This window comes from Panthera onca, chromosome C1 (genome assembly GCF_046562875.1).
Source record: "Panthera onca isolate mPanOnc1 chromosome C1, mPanOnc1 haplotype 2, whole genome shotgun sequence".
Classification (NCBI taxonomy): domain Eukaryota; kingdom Metazoa; phylum Chordata; class Mammalia; order Carnivora; family Felidae; genus Panthera; species Panthera onca.
Window position 1 is genome coordinate 80,876,935 of NC_138346.1, and position 20,621 is coordinate 80,897,555.

A 20,621-nucleotide genomic window follows, 5' to 3' on the forward strand; every position below is an offset into this window, starting at 1 on the left:
TGTCACTGAAGGATGCAGCCAAGCCTTTCCCACTATTGTTTGGGAAAGTAAGACTCTCAACATAATGTCATCCCCAGTCCACCTCTGGTCTTATGTAGTGGCCCACTAAAGTAATTTATTTTGGGTTACAGTTTCTGTGAGTTCACACATATGTCTCATTTTGATGTAAGAACAAAATTTAGGGCAGGGCTCCTGGGTGGCTCAGTTAGTTGGGCGCCAGACTTTGCTCACGTCATGATCTCACAGTTCGTGAGTTTGAGCCCCACATCAGGTTCTGTACTGACAGCTCAGACCCTGGAGCCTGCTTCAGATTCTGTGTTTCCCTCTCTCTCTGCTTCTCCCCTGCTCACACTCTGTCTCTCTCTCTCTCTCAAAATAAACATTTAAAAAAAAAAAGAACAAAATTTAGGGCTTTGGCAAGAATTTTAAAAAGGTGAAACCATCTTGGATAAAGTATTGCATTATCTAGTGCTAAATTGCTTGATAATACACAATTTTAAAAAAAAACAGAAAAGAAAGGATGATCAAGAAGGCCATGGCCATATTAGACCCACTAAGACTATCACTGAAAAAATTTATTTGTGGAATAGAGTCAATTTCTGCCCTAATGCAAGCTTGCTGCGTCTGGATATCAGATTTATTCTTATTGCTCTTCATCTTCAATCTGAAAAGCATCTCTTAATAGGCTGCTTCTACAGCCAAGAAAATAACATCTCAAAAAGTACCCTTGAACATCAGTATTGCATTGGGTTGACTGATGCCCCAGACTCGTCACCTTTGAGTATAATATGCAACTGTATTTTCTGGAATCCAGAGTAGCAGAGTAGAAAGGTATTTGTGAATAGAAATGGAGGTAGAGGTAGAGGAAGACTGAGAAAGGGAGGAAGAGTAAGGGTGAAGGCAAAAGACCCAAAGTGCTGGCTGTTGGTAGTGGGGTAGATGGGTAAGCAAATTTGTTAATTACACCTTCCTACTTCAAATAGCAAGCTAATTGTTTGTTTACCTGAGAGTCAATAGTGCCTTCAGGCTATAGACAATAATAAACACCAACAAAGGCAAATATGTTTGCCAAAGTGTGAGCGTATTTAAATTTCAAAGTTTATATCTATCCTCCCACAGAGGAAAGTTCAGACAATATGTTTATGTGAAACACCAAAACATAAGGCACAGTCTTTGCAATATAACCTTATAAAAGAAGCAAACACATACCAAAAAATTTTGTTCTTTCCCACCTATCAAGCAATTTAGTGAAAAATATTCATCTGTTTTAGGTTGTCAGACTACATGTATATGTCATTATCAAGAAACTAGATATAGGGGCATCTGGGTGGCTCAGCTGGTTGAGCGTCTGACTTCAGTTCAGGTCCTGACCTGGTGGTATGAGAATTTGAGCCCCATCGGGCTCGCTGCTGTCAGTGCAGAGCCTGCTGCATTTCTTCTGTTCTCCTCTCTGCCCCTCCCCCACTCTGTCTCTTTCTCTCTCTCTCTCTCAAAAATACTCTCTCTAAAAAATAAAATAAAAAACCTTTAAGAAAGAAAGTAGATGTATAAAAAAAGGACATCGATTTTCTGTGTTGTTTATAGTAAATTATCTTATATGTATGTATTATAATGATAAGTGAATATTTATTGAATATATACTATGTACCTGGTACTTGTAACTGGTTTATTATACATGAATAATCATGGAGCAATCAAAAGACTTGTTTCATTTTTTTCTTTTTGGTATTCCATTTTTTTAAATGTTTAGTATCTTCCCCTGCTCCTAAATGAGTACTCAGGTAGGACCATGAATTTCTCTCCTGGTGTCCTAAGACTACTTTAGGTAATACAGAGATTTGCATGTCAAAAATTAGAATAGCCAGTGCCTAATGATAATCAAATTCACTGGGTGATTTAACATGAAATATTCCCCATATGCCTGCCAACTCAAAGTGGGGAAGTGCTGTGGCCAGCTTCTGACTCATATCCTTGCTCCTGTCCTCTCCCCTGCACCCCACCTATGATGGTTCATTTTATGTGTCCACTTGGCTAGGCCAGGGAACTGAGATATTTGCTCAAACCTTATTCTAGATGTTTCTGTGAAATTATTTTTTGGATGAGATTAACACTTAAATTGGCACATTTTAAGTAGATTGCCCCTTATAGTATGAGTGGGCCTCTTCCAATCAGTTGAAGGCCATAATAGAACAGACTGACCACCCCCCACCCCCCACCAGCAAGAAGGACTTCTATCAGCCGACTGCCTTCCGACTCCTTGAACTACAACTCGGCTCTGGGTCTGCAGTCTGCCACCAACCCTGCAGATTGTGGACTTGCCAAGCCCCACAACTGTGTAAGAGAATTTCTTAAAATATATAAATAGATGATTAGATAGATAGATAGATAGATGGATATCCCTATCTATGGCCATATCCTTATGACCCTGGGCTGCAAAATATGGAGACACATTCAGACATCCCTATCTATCTCTATCTCTATCTCTTTCCACACACACACATCCTATTGGTTCTGTTTCTCTGAAGATCCCTGACTAATGCAACCCACCACTTGCTAGCCAATTTCTGATCCTTTGAGGTCAGAATTGTGGTGAGGAGAGGGGAAAGAGACGACCAGGAAATATCTTCCTTGAACAGCCCTCTATGCCTAGCAAATGGTGGAAAAGCTGGCATTTCTCTTGGGAACACTTTTTTGATTCTGTGTAGAACTCAGTGTGGAGGCTGGATGGGCCTGCCATCTTGCAGTAACCTTGAACTAACACATGCATTTCTGTATGGAGTGGCCACATGTGAGTCCTTAAACAACCTCTGACCCTTTGACATTCCTTTCCAGCTTTAGCTGCTGGGGCCCTCCGCCCCTCCCAGGCAACTCTGTCAGTACTGGTAACCAGGTGATCTTCTCTTTGGTAGTCACCATCTGATCCATGGGGAATGCTGCTACATCCTTTGCCTTCACGAATGCTGTCTCTGCAGCTGCCCCTAACCAGGAAGCAGGAGGTCCTTCCTCTGCTACCCAAGCACTGAGCGCTTCTCTGACTAGTCAGCTCTCATGAGCATTGGAGCGGGAGTCAGGTCCTGTTACACAATGCTCTCCAGGCCAGGGCAAGCAACATCAAGGTCTCAAAGCAGTCCCATTGAAGACGTTTCTCACTTCGAAGTTAAAAAACAGTAGATTAAATCATAATGAGACCATACCATCAATCATTCGAAAGGAGTTGTGAGAACTCAAAACAGCCATGGTTATCTCCAAAGAAACCTCTTAATAAATGGTTACCCTTTTTCTCCTCTCCTTACATTTGATAGTTTCAAAGAGGCTGGGAGTTCTACAGCTGTGTAGCCAATTCATTGCACTTTTATTTGCAATTTCTAAACATCAGTTTCATAATCATTTTGATATCTGTATCTATTGCTCAGATACCTCAGTGAAAACAGCCATGAGGAGTCACATTTGGATTTTTTTCTAAACACTGTTTTAAGCACTAAAGAGTAATTGTCCCATTTCATTCCTGCAACAAACCCACAGGGAAGGTACTTTATTAGTCCCACTTCACATATGATGAAACTAAGCCAGACATATTAAATAACCTGCCTTGGGTCACCTGGTTCATATCAGAGTTGAGTTGCAGACCCAGAGAATCTGATTCTGATTCAAAATCCTAACAACTTGCAACATAATGCTGGTCACTGAATATTTACTTGGCATTGATCCAAAATGCAAGTGTACATCCTGACTGGTGAGTTTATAATTTAACAGATTTTTTTTTTTTTCCAGGAGGAGACAGATGTACAACTCTGACTTTCAGATATCAACCAATGCTCTATAGGACCTGGGCACTGGGGTTTCTTATAAGAACTTATTTAGCACCTATTAGGGAGTCAGGGCTGTGCTGTGATCCATTTGGAGGACAATTAAAGAAGCATAAAGCAGTATTAAACCAGTACTCTGGATTGGAAGAGGAAGAAATGATTTTACTTGGATCTCATCCATTTTAATTCTTCTATTCAGGTAAGCTAGTCTAGGAAAGGGGGGAATGAATAGGAAGACAGCATAGGGAGGCATGTTATATTGCATGATTCCAAAGGTTGGGGAAGCGTCCTGTCCTCCAAAGATAGATTCTTTACTGACTTGTGGATGATTAATAGCCCACAGTCAGAGACACTCTTGCTTTAAGCTTTCTCTGCTGAAGATTGTGCTGCACATTAAAATGTCATGCCTCTGGGAGCGTTAACACTTTACTGCTAGCTTTCTTTTACTCTTTTCTCTGTAGGTTTTCGTTAGCTTCACTACAGAAAGCAAGTGAGGTAAAGGAAAAGAAGGAAAATCCATGATAGAGAGGAAGGAATGCTTTCACCAAAACTGAGCTGTGTCAAAGGCCAGTTGTACTCACTGGATAGTTTTATGAAAGTACAGATCAGCTATTTCCAAGCTGGTGTAGCTGTGGCCCACTGCCTGGGGCATGCCCTGGGGGATGTCAAGGGGTGCATCAAGCATTTCTGTAGGCCTGATAAATAATTTTCAGCCCTATGTGTGGCAGGGAGGGGAAAAAATGGGATGTTACAAGTAGACTAAAGTTTGGGCAGATTACTCTGGGAGAGCAGGAAGAAAGAGACTTAATGGGACTTTTTAGATTAACCGTAACACTCAGACTAGTAAAAAGAAGGGATTAAAGCTTCTATGTCTTGGAATAGAGATTTTCATTTTACCCTGATGCCAAAAACAGGTAGAGGGAAATCCTGCTCGCTATGGTGGAGGACCTTCCCGAGGAGGGAGGAAGGTTGTTGAAGGAGAGGTAGTGGAAAGGGGAGAAATTCTTGGTTAAAAGAGAACAGATTCAAGCAAAATAGATTCAGGCTGGTTCTTGAGAGAGAGAGAGAAGAAATAATACCTGCTAAGGAGTGCTGGACAAAGGACAGAACAGAGATGTTTGCTATTCAGTTTTAAACTGCTTCCTTTGCTGTGGTGTGATTGCACCCTTCTATACCCCGCAGATCTTGAATGAAAGCTGTATGTAGTGTACTGGTGATATTTTAGCAAGTGAAGAGGAGGCCGCGTCCGTGCATGTGGTGATGGACTTAGATGGATGGACAGTGGCTGTGAAGGCAAAGTGAGAAGTGGAAAAAGGAGAATAGAGTCGGAAGGAAAAGCATCCTTCTCAGGAAACTTCAGAAACGTGGTGGGAGGGGCTGGACATTCTGCAGACACCTAAGATGAGGACCTGGGGAATTTTCTGGCCAACAAAGGAAAGGATGACCAGGGACTACAAAATATGGAGACACATTCAGGTGACCTGTGTGTATCCTATTTTTCAAATGTATGCAAATACAATTGTGCTTAATTACATATATACACACATATGAAAAGATACATGTAAAATGTTATGTATATATAAAAACGTGATAAATATATAACATTACTGAATGCATAGGAGTTTGATCATTAAGTACTTTTTCTGAATCATGGACACCACAATTATGTAGGAGATGGCAACAGTTATTAATATTAAAAAGGAAAACACTTGAAAGGGACGAAAGGGAAGGCCTGAAAAATCTCCTTCAGAGTTTCTAATACACCTACAAAAAATCGATCCAGAAGAACTTGATTTAAAATCCATAGGAAAGTATGGTTTTCCCATGCAGAGGGTGGATTCTCCCACACTAACTTGCTATAATCATGTTTTTTCTCCGTACATGTGTTTTGAGAAACATTTCATTTCACTTCCCCACTCCTATGGTGCTCTGGGCCTTGATGTTAACAAAAAATTGTCAGAGACAAGAAAAATGTATTAATCCGCTCCTCTTGCTTTTGATTATTCCCCTTTTAATTTTAATACATGCATTTTCTTTCATAAATCGGGTATTTAACTGTGATTGTCATTTATTAACTTTTTGCCCCAATTACAACTATCCCATCAAGCGCAGGGTCTCTAAGGAAACAGTTGAGGGAGCGCATATATATATATATATACTGCACACATGTGACGAATTATTCTGCAGGCTGAGAAATTAACTAAAAATGCATAATATGCTCTCAATTTAAACCTGGCAGGGGGTATTGTACTTTCATCCTCAAATTGGAATCATACTTCCTCCAGTGGGGCTTCTCCAGCTTTTAGTGTAGCCTATTAACAAGGAGAACTTGGTTCTTGGTGGTGCAATGACAACACTAGACTGGAGACAGAGCTCCAAGTATTTGAGCCAGGAAGCAGAGGTGATGATCTAGCTAATGGGAAAACCTTGGATTTTGCTTTTATCACCAAACAGGCATTCACAGGGCCTTAACAAAACCCACGATCAGTTCTGAATGTCGTTTTCACGATTAACACACTCCCTAAGATCTATAATTATTATTAGACACTTGGAGGGCACATTTCATTTCTCAAGAAGAAATTCCCTTTCTGTATGACTAAAGATATCTGGGACGCATATTATTAAGATATGTATTAAGATGTGTAAGCATATTACTAAGTGCTCTTGATTTTTATACTTTTTATTTCAAGGTGTGATTTTTCTATTTCTGCGAACTGTAACCATTTTATTACTAGAGGGAAAGAGAGAGAGAGAGATACAAGAGAATAGGAAGATAAAGGAATGTGTAATTTATCAGTGGTGGGTCATTTAAGACCTTTTTAAAGTATGTCAATGAACTTTAAAAGTATATTTTTCTTAAGTAGAATCTAAAGCTCCTTGAGGGGGGTTAAACGTTGTTTGTTTCATATTCCTCTATCACAGTAATATCGCAGTAATGCTCCATCTTGGCTGCAGACTAGAAATATATTGAGAACCTTTGATCATCAGTGTTCAGGCCCCACCACAGACCCATTAAGTCAGCATCTCTGGGGTGAGGTGTGGATAGGAGTCAGTTCTGAAAGCTCAGGTGATTCTAACATGCAGGCAGGATGGAGAGATAGCAAATACTAGCTTATTGTCTTACGTAGGACAGGTGTCATTTGCTATTTAATAAGCTACTAAATCATTTTAATCACTACACAGTTCCCATGAAAACAGGGAACAATTCATACATACAGTGCAGCTTTTCGGTAATAAATTATCATTAACCTATTTATTCCATGGTTAATTGGATAAATCTTGTGTTGAAAACAAGCAAACCAAAAAAGAAGAAAAAGCCACTAAATTCTTTGGGTCTCTATTTCATCCTACTTGGGAAAAGCCCTTGAGATAATACAGATTGGAATCATGAGATGCCTATAGCTATATGACATGTTCCTGCACTTTTACTTTAATACATATTTTTTAATGAAAGGGGTACAAAAGGAATAGGGTGTTTCTTTGAATAGGGCATTTCTCAGAGTGGTCAGAATATGATCAAAGGACATTTTGTCATGATCAAAATTATAAAAATATAGTTCAAAGAGATATTAGTTTAAAAACAGTTGAAACCAATTTTTATATATGTCTAAAACTACCTTTGGCACAATAGATGTATTAAAAAAGTGCAAAGCAGCATTCCTACTTTTTGTTTGCTTATGGACTCCTAAAGATTGGCCTTAGTTTCCTCACCTGACACATGAAAATATAGAACCACAAGCTTGATTATGAGCAGTAAATAGCATGATGGAAGAAAAACTGATTTGTAGATTGCAGCACAATATTCCAGTCTGTTGTAGTTTTCTTATTATTCGCTCTATTAACCTGAAATTGCATATGCAAATAAATATTATAGGACATGATATAAACATGATCATGAGTTATAGCTTTTATTAAGCAATTACTAAGTACTCAACTTCTTATTTAGTGCTTTATATGATCTCATTAAACCAACACTGCAACCCGGTGAGGAGAGTACCGTTATTGTCTCCAGTTTTCAGGTTTGGAAACTGAGGTTTATCAGTTCCAAGCCTCCCAGCAATTTCAAGTGAAGGTTTCCTTCAAATCTGCAAATACTTAAATTCTTTCTGCAGAGACTGGTCTAAGAATCCATGTTGATTTGCTTCTCTTTATTTTCTCGGATAGTTTGATATCAGATGCCAATTCCATTTACATGTAGATGTGCAGTCAAAACACTGAGAGAAGGAATATGAAACTTCCTTTGTCTACCAGAGTGATACGCATCAGGCATGCTGGCTTCTAGCTCAAGGTGAAAATCATTCTGTCCACGGCCTTTCCTTAAACTCCACCAGACTCTTAAAAATGAATTAAATGCCTTCTTTTTATATGTCGATTATGTGATACACGTGTCATTTCAATTTAAAAGATAAACTCTAGATGTAAAGCTTCCTAATTCTCCAAAGGGTTTCAACTCATTTTCTTCTTGTATTTCATTTTTGGTGGAAGTATGATGATGTGGAAAAGGTTTACGTTAGATGTTAGAGTTGTGTGCATTTGTACTATGGAGGAAACTCTCAGGGGAAGGGCAGAGGGGGAAGGAGGAGGTGATCTGAATTGCTGTTCTGACGTATCCACCAGGCGCCCAGACCCATGTTAGAGTAGAGAGTGCATTTTGTCCAGACCCTGCATCGTACCCAGCTCAATAGATAAGCAAACACCTTTGCCACCATGTGCTCTTCCCTTTACAAGGCCATCTTTGCCTTGTCTCTGTCCCCCAGATTCTAATGATCTTAGTGATGCTTTACCATTCTACAAAATTAGCAACCCACTGGCCTGCTTCTCAGGTGCAATGTATGAGAGAATCAACTGTGAAAAGCAAGAGAAATATATTCATTTTGATGCTGACCGGGCCCTTAGTTTTGGTTTCATTTTGGCTTATGTTTTATTTTTACATTACCAAAACTTTTAAGGAATGCAGACTTTTACCTTTTACCTTCCAAACTCAAAGTATCAGTACCAGGAACGGTTTCAGTAGACTTCCACAGTTTGTGGAGGGTATCATGAAAAATAGTTTGCTTAAGTTTGCAAAAGCTTTGAGGACAGGACTGAGATAGAACGATGATATTTGTTCAATCTTTTCCTATATCCTCTGTTGCAACCACACGAGGGCCCAGAAGCAGTATTGCGAACGGTCGACTTATTGGCATCGAGGGCAGCGATATGAAACAGTCAAGGTCTGCTCACTTTCTCCGGCATGAAGTCCAAACAGAGATCTGACTATGTCTGTTTATCCGAAATGTTTTCCTAAGTGATTCATTGCTTTGAGTTTGTAAAGAACTGGGGTTTGGCGTGGAGGGTGTAAGTATTTAGGGGGGATGGAATATCAACCACATGGAAGAAAAGCAGAGAATTTTGCTAAACACTACAAACCATCACAAGCAATATGAATTTTGTTTCGATTGCACCGTGGGTTCAAGCCTTACAAAATACAAACGTCCTCCGATTAGCTTACCATGTCTGTCTTCTGCACAGCCCCTTGGAGTCTGCTGGCCCTCAGCCCACGGCTTGACATCCCGAGTCTGAGACTTTTCCATCACACCAACTTAGTGCTACTGAGTCTTCTGCTACTGTGTGTTGGTGTCACCACATTTACCACTGAACTCCATTAAAAGTCACTGCATTCGGAAACATAGTTTCCAGTTCTGGCCCTGTCTTTTCCTTAACTTGACACTTTGGACAAGTACCTTAACTTCTCTGTAGTTTAACAGTCTCACCAGGAACATATAAGGAATAGAGTCTTCTCGCAAAGTGAGGTTCCAAGGAGACCATGTGAAAAGCCCTTTGGAAATGCAAAGTGCTGTCTGTTTGCTCACCACGCTCTTATACCTCCACCGGTCTCCAGCCACTCAGCAGCCTTGGGGGAGCTTGTCTGTGGCAAAGCTAAATACCACATTCTCCACGTGGCCTGACCTCCAGGCAACAATTAAGATTTGTTGAGCTTTTTCATCATATTCTTCTTCTTTTCCAGAATCTTGGATTTCAGCAGAAAATGCCTTGACTAAGACTTTAGCTGACAGGCTGGAAATCCGAGCAGGAAAGATTATGTGAAAAAACCTAATGAAAACATACACATTTCTTCAAGGTGAATTAGAACAATTTATGCTTCCAAAGCTTCTATGGGTTCTTTTCTTTCCTTTATTATCCTTTATCTTTTTTCAAAAAAAAATTCTTTAAATTATTTAAAATATTCTCTATATAAGAAATTATAATGAATAAACATATAGAAAATAAAAATATAAACATCCATGAAACCACCATCCAGCTTAATAAAAAGAATGTCACCAGTGTACTGTCACTGGTGTATTAGAAGAGCCACAACACCCCCCCCCCCCGCCCCCCATCCTTCCCAGAATGCTTCTTCCTAATCATAACTACTTGCTTTCCCTCTTAGGGTTAACCACTATCCTAAATGTTCTGGTACTTGCTATCTTGGTCTGCTTTATAGTTTTACTACCCAACTATGCATCTCTAAATTAAATAATTTAGTGCTGACAATTCTTTTCAGGATTTTCTATAAAGGGAATCATAGCATGTATACATCCCTCTTGTCTTTTTTTTTTTTTTTTTTTGATTCAACATTATGTTTTAAAAAGTCATTCAGATTTATTCCTCCCTTTCCTGTTAGGTATGAGCAAGGGGAGGCAAGGCGAGGAGTGTGGATGCCAAATTTCCCGTTTTCTTTGTGCTGACAGTGCTACTGCAAAGATCATCAATGTTCCTAAAACCCAAAGGACTTTCTGTAAGAAGTGAGGAAAACATCAGCCTCACAAAGTGACCTAGTATGGGAAGGGCAAGGATTCACTGTGTGCCCAGGGAAGGAGGCGCTGTGATCAGAAGCAGTGTGGCCAGGAGGAGCCAATTTTCCTGAAGAAGGCTGAAACCACAAAGAAGATTGTGCTGAGGCTTGAGTGTGTTGAACCTACCTTCGGGCCCAAGAGGATGCCGGCCGTTAAGAGATGTAAGCATTTTGAACCGGGAGGTTATAAGAAGAAAAAGGGTCAAGTGATCCAGTTCTAAGCTTTGGGATTCTTCTGTTCTGCTTTTGAGAGGAAGATGTTGACACTGTAGAAACATTATGTGTATGAAAATAAATACAGTGATATTTTTACTCAAAAAAAAAAAAGTCATTCAGTTAGTTGCAGGTAGCTGTGGTTTATCAATGAACATCCGCTGTTGAATAACATTCCACTTCTAAGTATACTGTACATTTCACGTATCGATATGCTGTTGATGGACATTTGGATTCTTTCCAGTTTGTGCCTACTAGGAACAATGATGTTTCTAGAAGTTCCTGCACTTGTCTTCATGTGCAACAGTCTGTCTCCTTTGCAGTGGCCATGCTCAGTGAAAGGTTGTGCACATCTTCAGCTTTACAAGATAAAGTCATACTATCTTCCAAAATAATAGTACTAATTGGCAATCTTACCAACTTTTGTCTTTTCTCTACGTACGATTACTTGGACTTTTGCTTTTTTTTTTTTTTAATGCTTATTTAATTATTTTGAGAGAGAGAGAGAGAGGAAGAGAGAGAAAGAGTCCCAAGCAGGCCTGCACTGCCAGCACAGAGCGTGATGTGGGTCTTGAACTCACAAACCCTGAAATCGTGACCTGAGCTGAAATCAAGAATTAGATGCTTAACTGACTGAACCACCAGGCACCCCTGGACTTTTGCTTTTACCTTAGTCTAGACTTAGAAACCATTCCTGACTATGATATCAGTGCCTTGTTTCTCTGACCTGGCTTTGGGGTATGGTCTAAATTAAATATTGTTGGTGATCTGGATAGGTTTATGGGATTGGTCAATGCCTTACTTTCCTAGGGCCACCATAACACATTACTACAGACTGGGTGGCTGAGAACATCAGTAATTTATTCTCTCACGGTCCTGGAGGTTATAAGTCCCAAACCAATGTGTCAGCAGGGCCATGCTCTGAAGACTCTAGGGGCTGATTTTTTCCTTGCTTCCTCCTAGTCTGCTGCTGTCTCCTGGCAGTCCTCAGGTGGCCATGGCTTGTAGTGCCACCATTCCAGTCTCTGCCCTTCTCTTCACATGGCTCCTTTTCTGTTTCCTCTCCTCTTATAAAGGTACCAGTCATTGGGGCACCTGGGTGGCTCAGTCAGTTAAACATCCGACTCTTGATTTCGGCTCAGATGACAATCTCACTGTTCATGAGTTTGAGCCCTGCATCAGACTCTGCACTGTAAGTTTCAGACCCTGCTTAGGATTCTCTCTCTCTCTGCTCCTCCTTGCTCACACACCAGGTCTCTCTTTCTCTTTCTTTCTCTCTCAAAATAAGTAAATAGATAAAAAAAGCTTTAAAAAATTCTATCTTATAAAAAATAAATAAAGATACCAGTCATTGTATACAAGGCTCACTCTAAATCTAGGATGATTTTGTCTCAAGATCCTTAACTAATTACATCTGCAAAAACCCAATTCCCACATAAAGTCACATTCCCAGATACCGGGGATAAGGACTTCAACATATCTTTTTGGAGGACACAGTTCAAACCACTATGGCCCGTACTGAGGGAGGGGAAGAAGAGGAGGGAGAAATTATCAGTTTATGAAACAATTACCATACATACTATATAATTTTTGATGGCTTAAGATGTTAACATTTCCCACAGGAGAATGGTTAAAGGTTGCCCACTCAAAACAACATACCTGCTTTAAAACAAATCGTCCTTTGATCCTATTAGGTTTCTTAACAGACAAGCAAATAGTTGAGAGAAACAGGTCTGGGTCCTGCGGAGCCCTACCTATGACACGTGAGCCCCATCTTTGCACCTGAGTCTTTATTGAACCTCATGATCCAGACAACAGAGGGAGAATTCAGAAGTGGTCGAGAAAGGAGCCATTTTCCCAAAAGACACTGATTTTGTATGAGTTGAATTCCTAGTTTTTAGGAATTCAAAACTCATCTTATCTACATAAGATTTTCCTTTCACTAAAAGTCTTGGTCTGCAATCATTTATGATTTGGCAGGGCTAATCTTACTGTCAGAGAAAAGGGCATCTCATGGTTTTAAGAGCTGAGCCAAAACCTCCACTCACCAAAGCCAACCGTGGCCTTGAACCCAACTGTGCCCTTCTGCAGTCACAATGCAATATTATTACATCACAGTAAAGAGTTCTCAACTGTGGGTTCCACTAATGAGCATGAGAGCACCCTGTTGAAATTCAAAGGTGTAGGGAAGCCTGGGTGGCTCAGTTGGTTAAGCATCCAACTTCAGCTCAGGTCATGATCTCATGGTTTGTGGGTTCGAGCCCCGTGTCGGGCTCTGCGCTGACAGCTCAGAGCCTGGAGCCTGCTTTGGATTCTGTGTCTCCCTATCTCTGCTCCTCCCCTGCCTCAAAAATAAATTAACATTAAAAAATTAGAAAAAAAAAAGAAATTCAAAAGTCTCAAATGCAGGGAGTGAAGAAGGCATTAAACAATTTTCAGACATCACTCCTTGAAACATTAGGTTAGCAGATAATATCTAAAATTTACTTGGCAGTGTTCTAAGGTATTAACCTCAGACCCCATCACTTTATTGGGGATAGGGAGCATAGGGAGGAGTTAAGAAAGAATTGGATCAAAGGATACAACTTGATCAGATAACATTTTTCATTAGGGACACCAGAACCTTTGAAGACATCAGAGTCAGAGCTGGTAAGTTGCCATCTCTTACAATTAGATCCTAGGGTATCATTCTTTCCTGTGCCTTTCTTCCTGATATTCACTAGCTAGCTCTAAATCTTGGCTCCCATCCCTTATTCCAACTCTAGTGTCTTTTTCTCTAAATCCTCGGTGACTCTCTCCCGAACAACAGGTAAATGACTGAAAAACAACAAAATTGTGTTGCAGTATAATCTGTGGACAATAAACTACATACATTTAATAATTACAATTACTTGTGTTTGGGTATCCATAGACATCCAAGAAGTATCACTACTGTTGAGACATGGAACATTTCTGTCACCCCTCTGCCCCTAAATTTCATTTCAACCCTTTAAAAATCCATTCTACCCCCTACTTTGTCACCAGGCAACCACTGGTCCAATTTCTATCATTATAAATTAGTTTGCGTTTTCTCAATTTTATACAAATAAAAAATGAGGTACTCTTTTGTTTCTTTCAATCGACATAATAATTCTGGGATTCATCTATTTTGTTGCATAAATCAGTAGTTCAATCTTTTCTATTGCTGAGCCATATTTCTCTGTATGGGCATATCACTGTATCTATTTGATGGACATTTTGGACCCCCACCCCATCCCCCCTCCCACGCAGTGTTTTGCTATCATGTAAAATGCTGCTATGAACATTTGTGTACAAGTTTTGGGTGAATATATGTTTTTCTTGGAGTAGAATGGCTGGATTTTAGAGTAGGTATATATTTAATTTTATAAGAAGTTGCTAAACATCTTTCCAAGTTGATTTTATCATTTTATATTCCCAATAAAACAGCATGAAAATTCCAGTTGCTTCATATTATACATGCTACATTTGATTTTTCTAGTCCTTTTAATTTTGGCTATTTCAGTGGATATGTAATGTGTATCTCATTATGATTTTAATTTTTGTTTCCCTAATGACTTAAGATGTTGAACGCTTTTCATATACTTTACCGGCTGTCATATGTTCTTTTCTGAAGTTTTTCTTCAAATCTTTTGGTCAATTATTAAGCAGGTTGCTTGTCTTGTTATTGACTTGTTACGTCTTTATGTATTTTAAATCTACATATTAGAAATATGTTCTTCCATTTTGTGGCTTGCTTTTTGTTTTCATAGTGATGTCTTTCAAAGAGCAAACTTTTTGTTTTTAATTTTGTTTTAATGTTTATTTACTTTTTAAAGAAAGAGAGAGACAGAGGTGTGAGCGGGGGAGGGGCAGAAAGAGGGAGACACAGAATCTGAAGCAGGCTCCAGGCTCTGAGCTGTCAGCACAGAGCCTGACACGGGGCTCGAAGTCACAGACCGTGAGATCATGACCTGAGTCGAAGTTGGACGTTTAACAGACTGAGCCACCCAGGCGCCCCAAAGAGTGAACGTTTTTAATTTGATAAAATAAAATTTATGAATTTTTAAAATTTATGGTTTGTGCTTTCTGTGTTCTGTCTAAAAACATTTGCCTATCTCAGGGTACAAAGACTTCAAAGATTTTTATTCTGATGTGTTTTTTTTTTTAAGTTTTATAGTTAAGTTTTACCTTTAAGCCTGCTATCTATTTCAAATTAACTCTTTTATATAAACTGTGATATAAGAGATGATGATCTTTTTTTTCATACAGGTATCTGTATCTCTTCACTGTCACGGTGTATCATCTATAAATATTTCTATATGTAACTATCTGCATCTGTAGTAAGCTAACCAGGAGTTCATATTTTAATGTACAGCTAATAGTATGTTTTTTCCTTTTTTATGCAGAGAAGTACAAAAAAGAAAATAAGAGCTGGAGTACAATTTTCCTACTTAGATAACCCTGTTGGTATTTTTATAAAATAAAATTAATAGGGCACTTGGGTGACTCAGTCGGTTAAGTGTCTGACTCTTGATCTTGGCTTAGGTCATGATCTCAGCATCCTGAGATCGAGCCCTAATTCAGGCTCTGCATTGACAGCGGGGAGCCTGGCTTGGGATTCTCTTTCTCCCTCTCTCTCTCTGCCTCTTCTCTGCTCTCTCTTTCTCTCTTTCTCAAAATAAATAAATACGTAAGCATTTAAGAACTAAATACAAGTAAAATAAAATTAATATAGTGTCAGGCTAGAAAATGTAAAAAGGGACAAAAAAGGACAAAATGAAAAATAAAATTCTTTTTTTTGCCCTCACCCCAACTCCCAGGTTTTCTCCAAAATGCAACTGATCGATGGTTTGTGATGTATCTACAGTCAGGAGGGCATGGCATATACTTGCATCTCTCTCCCCTGTACATTTTCATCTTTACTTTACAGCAAAACAATCATATTACACATACTACGCCACACTTTGCTTTCTTTACCTACATTATCAAATATTTCCATATCATTCCATGACAATTAAACTCATTTTCAATGACTTTACAAGGATTAATGGTATCACATCCTATAATTTGTTTAACCCTGTTGATGGATGCTGGTTGTATCCAGTTTTAGTCTTTTACAAACATTGCTACAGTAAACGCCCATTTGTATAAAGGTACAATCACACCACACATATCCCTACACAAAATTACACGTTTATTTATTTATTTATTTATTTATTTATTATTTTGTAAGTGATCTCTACACCCAACATGGGGCTTGAATTCATAGCCCCTAATATTAAGAGTCGCATGCTTTTCTGACTGAGCCACCCAGGCATCCCAAATACACACATTTATATAAATTTTTTTCATGGATATCCAGGGAATTTCTTAGTGGCAAATTTTTTATTTGCGTGTGTGTGTATGTAGTAAAATTACTAGTTTAAAAAAGCATGTGTGTCTTAGATTTTGATAGATACTAGCAAATTCTCTTATCATAAAGTTGTAGCAAGTTGTTGTCTCACCTACAATATGTGGGAGCCCATATTTCCCAGATCTTTGACAGTACGAGATAACCTCAAACTTCATTTTCCATATTTCTGCAAAATGAAACATGGTATCTTACTAATGTTTAATTTACATTTTCATTAACGAATGAGACAAGCATTTTCCGTATGCTAACTGGCTAGGAGAATTGCTTTCTGAAAATGGACTCTTTACATCCTTTTTCTACCAAAGTGTAAATCATGTCCCTGTTGGGCTGCTTTGAATAAGCTATTTATAAATAGAAAAATATAGCCTTTGGTTGCTCATAAATATGGCAATAGGTTTTTCCTTTGCTCTTTTGAGGTTGTTTGTGTTTTGGTACAGAGGTTTTTAATTTTCCTGTTATGTATCACTTTAGAAAAAAATTTACATAATCGTATAACCAAATGCCTTCCAAGGGGTATCTTCATTTTTTCCCTTACAGTTATAGCTCGCTAGGTAATGATCCTACTCCCGTTCAAAGATGGCTGATTCTTTTATCAGAGAAGAGAGAAGAGAGAGTGGCTTCAGCCAGGGGCCAGCTGCCCAGGTGGAGAAATGAGCCCAGAGTGCCCCGTTACCTCTTCATGGTTGGATAGAGCGCTGTTTACTTCCCTTTCTCAATTAATTTCAGGCAGAGGAGGTCTGAAATACCCACTAAGAGAAAGAAAGGGTATTTTTGCTTTGTGTTCACATTTAAAACTTATTCTTTTAAAAAAATGTTTAATGTTTATTTATTTTTTAGGGAGCGAGAGAGAGACAGAGCCCGAGTCGGGGAGGGGCAGAGAGAGAGAGGGAGACACAGAATCCCAGGCAGGCTCCGAGCTCTGAGCTGTCAGCACAGAGCCCCACGGTGGGGGGGCGGGAAGGGCTCAAACTCACTGACTGGGAGATCATGACCTGAGCCGAAGTCAGACACTTAACCGACTGAGCCACCCAGGCTCATATTCTATGTATTTAAAACTTGTTCTATGTATTATCCTAAATACACATTAAGATTCTCAATTCTAAACTTTTAACACTTTTTATTTTGGGTGCATGTGTTCAAAACACAGGTCACATTCTGTATGATTTTTCTCCATTTAAAGCAGCTTCAGTTTGGGACATTTTTATTTAAATAACACTTTTACCTTTGCCATTTCAAGAGGTTTGGAGAAATTGCAGACGGCAGGTTTATCTTAGGAACTCTTTGGTAGAGAACAAGATTCCCAGTCTTTCTTTGCTTCCTCCTAGCCCCAATTGTGATGAAAGATTGCCAGAAATTTTTGAGAATGTAATACAACTTTCAAAACTAATGAAGTAAGATTTTTTTTGACCAGGTGATTACATGAAGGGAAGATCATTGTTTCTCACGAGACAACAGAGAAATCCACTGAGTCCCAAGGTTGCTTCCCAGCTGGCCAACTCTTGGCCATGCATTTGCATGACAGGCATGTTGGGAACTCCTTAGGGTCCTGGCAGTGCTTCTAGTCTTTTTTTCACAAGCTGTCTTGCTGGCTTGAACTCCTGCATCATGAGGCTCCAACAGTTGTTTGGCCAGGCTCTCTACCCAGCTTGGAACCTTAGGAAAGGCTTTACACAAAAGTCCTCCTTAGCTAGAAGAGCCGATCTGCAATTACAATTTCTGGAGGTCTGCAAAATGTACAATTAGCTTAAGGCATGCAGTCAATTGAACCCTTCTGGAAAGAAATTTGTAGCTTCACGCTTCCTCTTACAAAGCCTCAAAGCTCAGTAGAATAGAAACTGTAGGCAATTTTTCATATGAGCTTTATGGTGACTTAGAAATTGTTGTGATATTTGTAGCCTCCATCAGGACTGACTCAAAGCATAATTTCCAAGTTAGCAAAATATGCCCTTGGATCCTTCCCATCTCCTCTTCTAACTTAACCCCTGTGGCTTTGCTGTCCCCAGGCTTGACTGCACTAAGTCCCTACCCAAATGTGTTGCTTTCCATGCTAAGTTTCATATGTTCCAAATCACCTCCCTTTTTCCCATCAGAATTTATTACCAAAGTCTCTCTTTTCTTTTATTTTTTTTAATTGAATTGTTGCTGATTTGGTATTGAAATCTTCCTCTTTCTCCTCTGGCTTTGCATTCCATTAGCTGTGCTAATTAGCTATGGAAGAGTAAAGAATGTACTTGTGGCCTTAAGCGTGTTGCGGAATTGGCTCCTTTTCAATGTCTATGATGAGTCAGCAGAACAAGAAGGAGCAGTGCGCAGCGGGGTCTGCAGTGGCCACCCTGTGAAACTAGAAGAAACATGGCCTAGCACACCGGAAGGGCAGCTCCTTGAGAGCAGGGGTTTTCCACATCATTCACTGCTCTGTCCCTGGCACCCAGAATGAGGCTTGGCACGTGCAGGTGGCTCACAGATACTGATGAGTGAATGAATGATGGTTCTGTTCTTGCTTGCCTGTTTTGTAAACAGCCAGGCCTCCCTATTCCCCAACTTCACTCAACCCCTTGTCCTATTCTTCTCATCATGGAACCTGGAGAGCTGCTGGGTCCCCTGGATGTTCTGTAAGTCCTTCCATGACAATGTAGCCTAGTAGTTCATAGGGCCCACCTCATGGATTTATTTTGAGGATGCTTACATTAATACATGTACTGTGCTTAGAATGATGCCTCATCCACAGTAAATGTTAATTTTAAAAGTAGTACTAGCAGTAGTAATTCAGTGATTATCTTTTATTAAGACCCCCTTCTTCCAGAGCTGTAGGGTTACTTACCTTACTGTAAGGTTCACAGTAAAATCGAGAGAAAATACAGAGATCTCCCATATGCTCCTAACCCCAACACACGCACAATCTCTCCCATTACCAACAGCCCCCCACACCGGAACGTACATTTGTTACAACTGATAAACCTACACTGTCACATCATCATCACCTAAAGTCCATACTTTACCTTATGGTTCGCTCTTGGTGTTCCTATTATTTTTAACAAGCCTACTGATGCATTATTGCTCTAGCACTTGTAATACCAAATGGAAAAAATGTATTCTTGAACAACCGATGGATCTCCAAATTAGGGAAAATGAGAAATAGGTGAGTTGTGGTTACCTGTTGCATTATAACAAATCTCCCCAGATGCAGTGGCTTCAAATAACAATCATTTATTTTCTCACACAGTCTCTGTGGGTTAGGGTTAGGGTCTGGTTAGTTGGTTGTGGCTCATAGTCTTACAGAGGCTGCAGTTAGGTATCAGCTAGTGTTAAACTGGGGCTCTCGGCCAGAACATCCATCCACTTGTGGCCTTGGCCTGGACATGTGGTGGCTGAGTTCCAAAGGCAGCCTTAAGAGAGAGAGAGGAGAGAGAAGGAGAGAGAGGAGAGAGAGAGACAGAGAGAGACAGAGAGACAGAGACAGAGAGAGACAGAACACGTGTTGCCTTTTATGACTTAACCTTTGAAGTCATGCAACACCATTTCTGTCACATTTTATTGGTCAAAGAATTTACAAAGATTCTCCTTAATTTCAAGAGGAGGAAACAAAGAACCTGCATCTTGATGCAGGAATGCTAACATTTCATTGTAAGAAAAGCTTGCAGAATGGGATATAAACATATACCGCCGTAACCACTTTCGGACAATACAATCTGCCAGGAGCGGTGACCCCAGTTGCAGCACACAGGCATGTGCACAAGAACCCGCAAGTCCTGATATAGTGAGGTTGGGCCTCACCAGGGCCCATCGTCAATTAGCCAAGGGTTATGGGGGTCCTTCTGAACTGTTTGCCCATCGGGATGAGAACTGCTGTGTGCCACAGCTCACAAAGCACGCATTGAATTGCCGTCTGACACCCATTTGAAGGGTGTTTAAAGAGAAAGAAACCTAGGAGTCAAAATTGAAAGTGCAAATTGCAAATGCTTCCCTTCTAGAGTGATAGGGCTATAAATACCGAGGCTGTTTCTGTTAAACAACAAATGGAAATGCTCCAGAATCAATGAGAGGTGTTAGCAGCAGGGAGAAACAGCATCTTAAATCCTTTCGCTAACAATTAAATCAGACACATTTGACACTTTATCTGAGACACTCCTGGCAGTACTTTATTCTCCATGGCATGATTTGGAAACTCACAGCAGGAGACAAGCAGATTTTGGAGTATTATCGGTTTGGCTTTCTCAGCACTCTTCCCAAACATAATTCAATATATTTTATTTAAGCCAGTGTCATGTTTTTTTGAAAAAAAAGGCAATTGGTGAAAATGAATGGGTTTCCAAAAACGTACGCCATGGCCTCAAGATGCCACAGGACTGACCTG

At 39.7% G+C, this 20,621-nt stretch overlaps 1 long non-coding RNA gene and 1 pseudogene across 4 annotated transcripts in view; one reads left to right on the top strand and one right to left on the bottom strand.

The window, feature by feature from the left end:
- LOC132673729 (uncharacterized) overlaps positions 1 to 12,603 on the bottom strand; it is an 86,560-nt gene extending 73,957 nt beyond the window's left edge. For all 3 annotated transcript variants that reach the window (XR_009608172.1, XR_009608174.3, XR_009608173.3), the window contains exons 1-2: positions 12,514 to 12,603; positions 7,518 to 7,649 (exon numbers count right to left, since the gene is read on the bottom strand). This is a non-coding gene — a long non-coding RNA (uncharacterized LOC132673729). The remainder of the gene's footprint in view (positions 1 to 7,517; positions 7,650 to 12,513) is intronic.
- On the top strand, positions 3,819 to 12,518 carry LOC132673728 (ribosomal protein eL42-like; annotated as a pseudogene). Its single transcript, XR_013557299.2, has 3 exons — positions 3,819 to 4,005; positions 9,814 to 9,927; positions 10,471 to 12,518. The product of XR_013557299.2 is annotated as a ribosomal protein eL42-like (transcript).
- Positions 12,604 to 20,621: the final 8,018 nt, after the last annotated feature.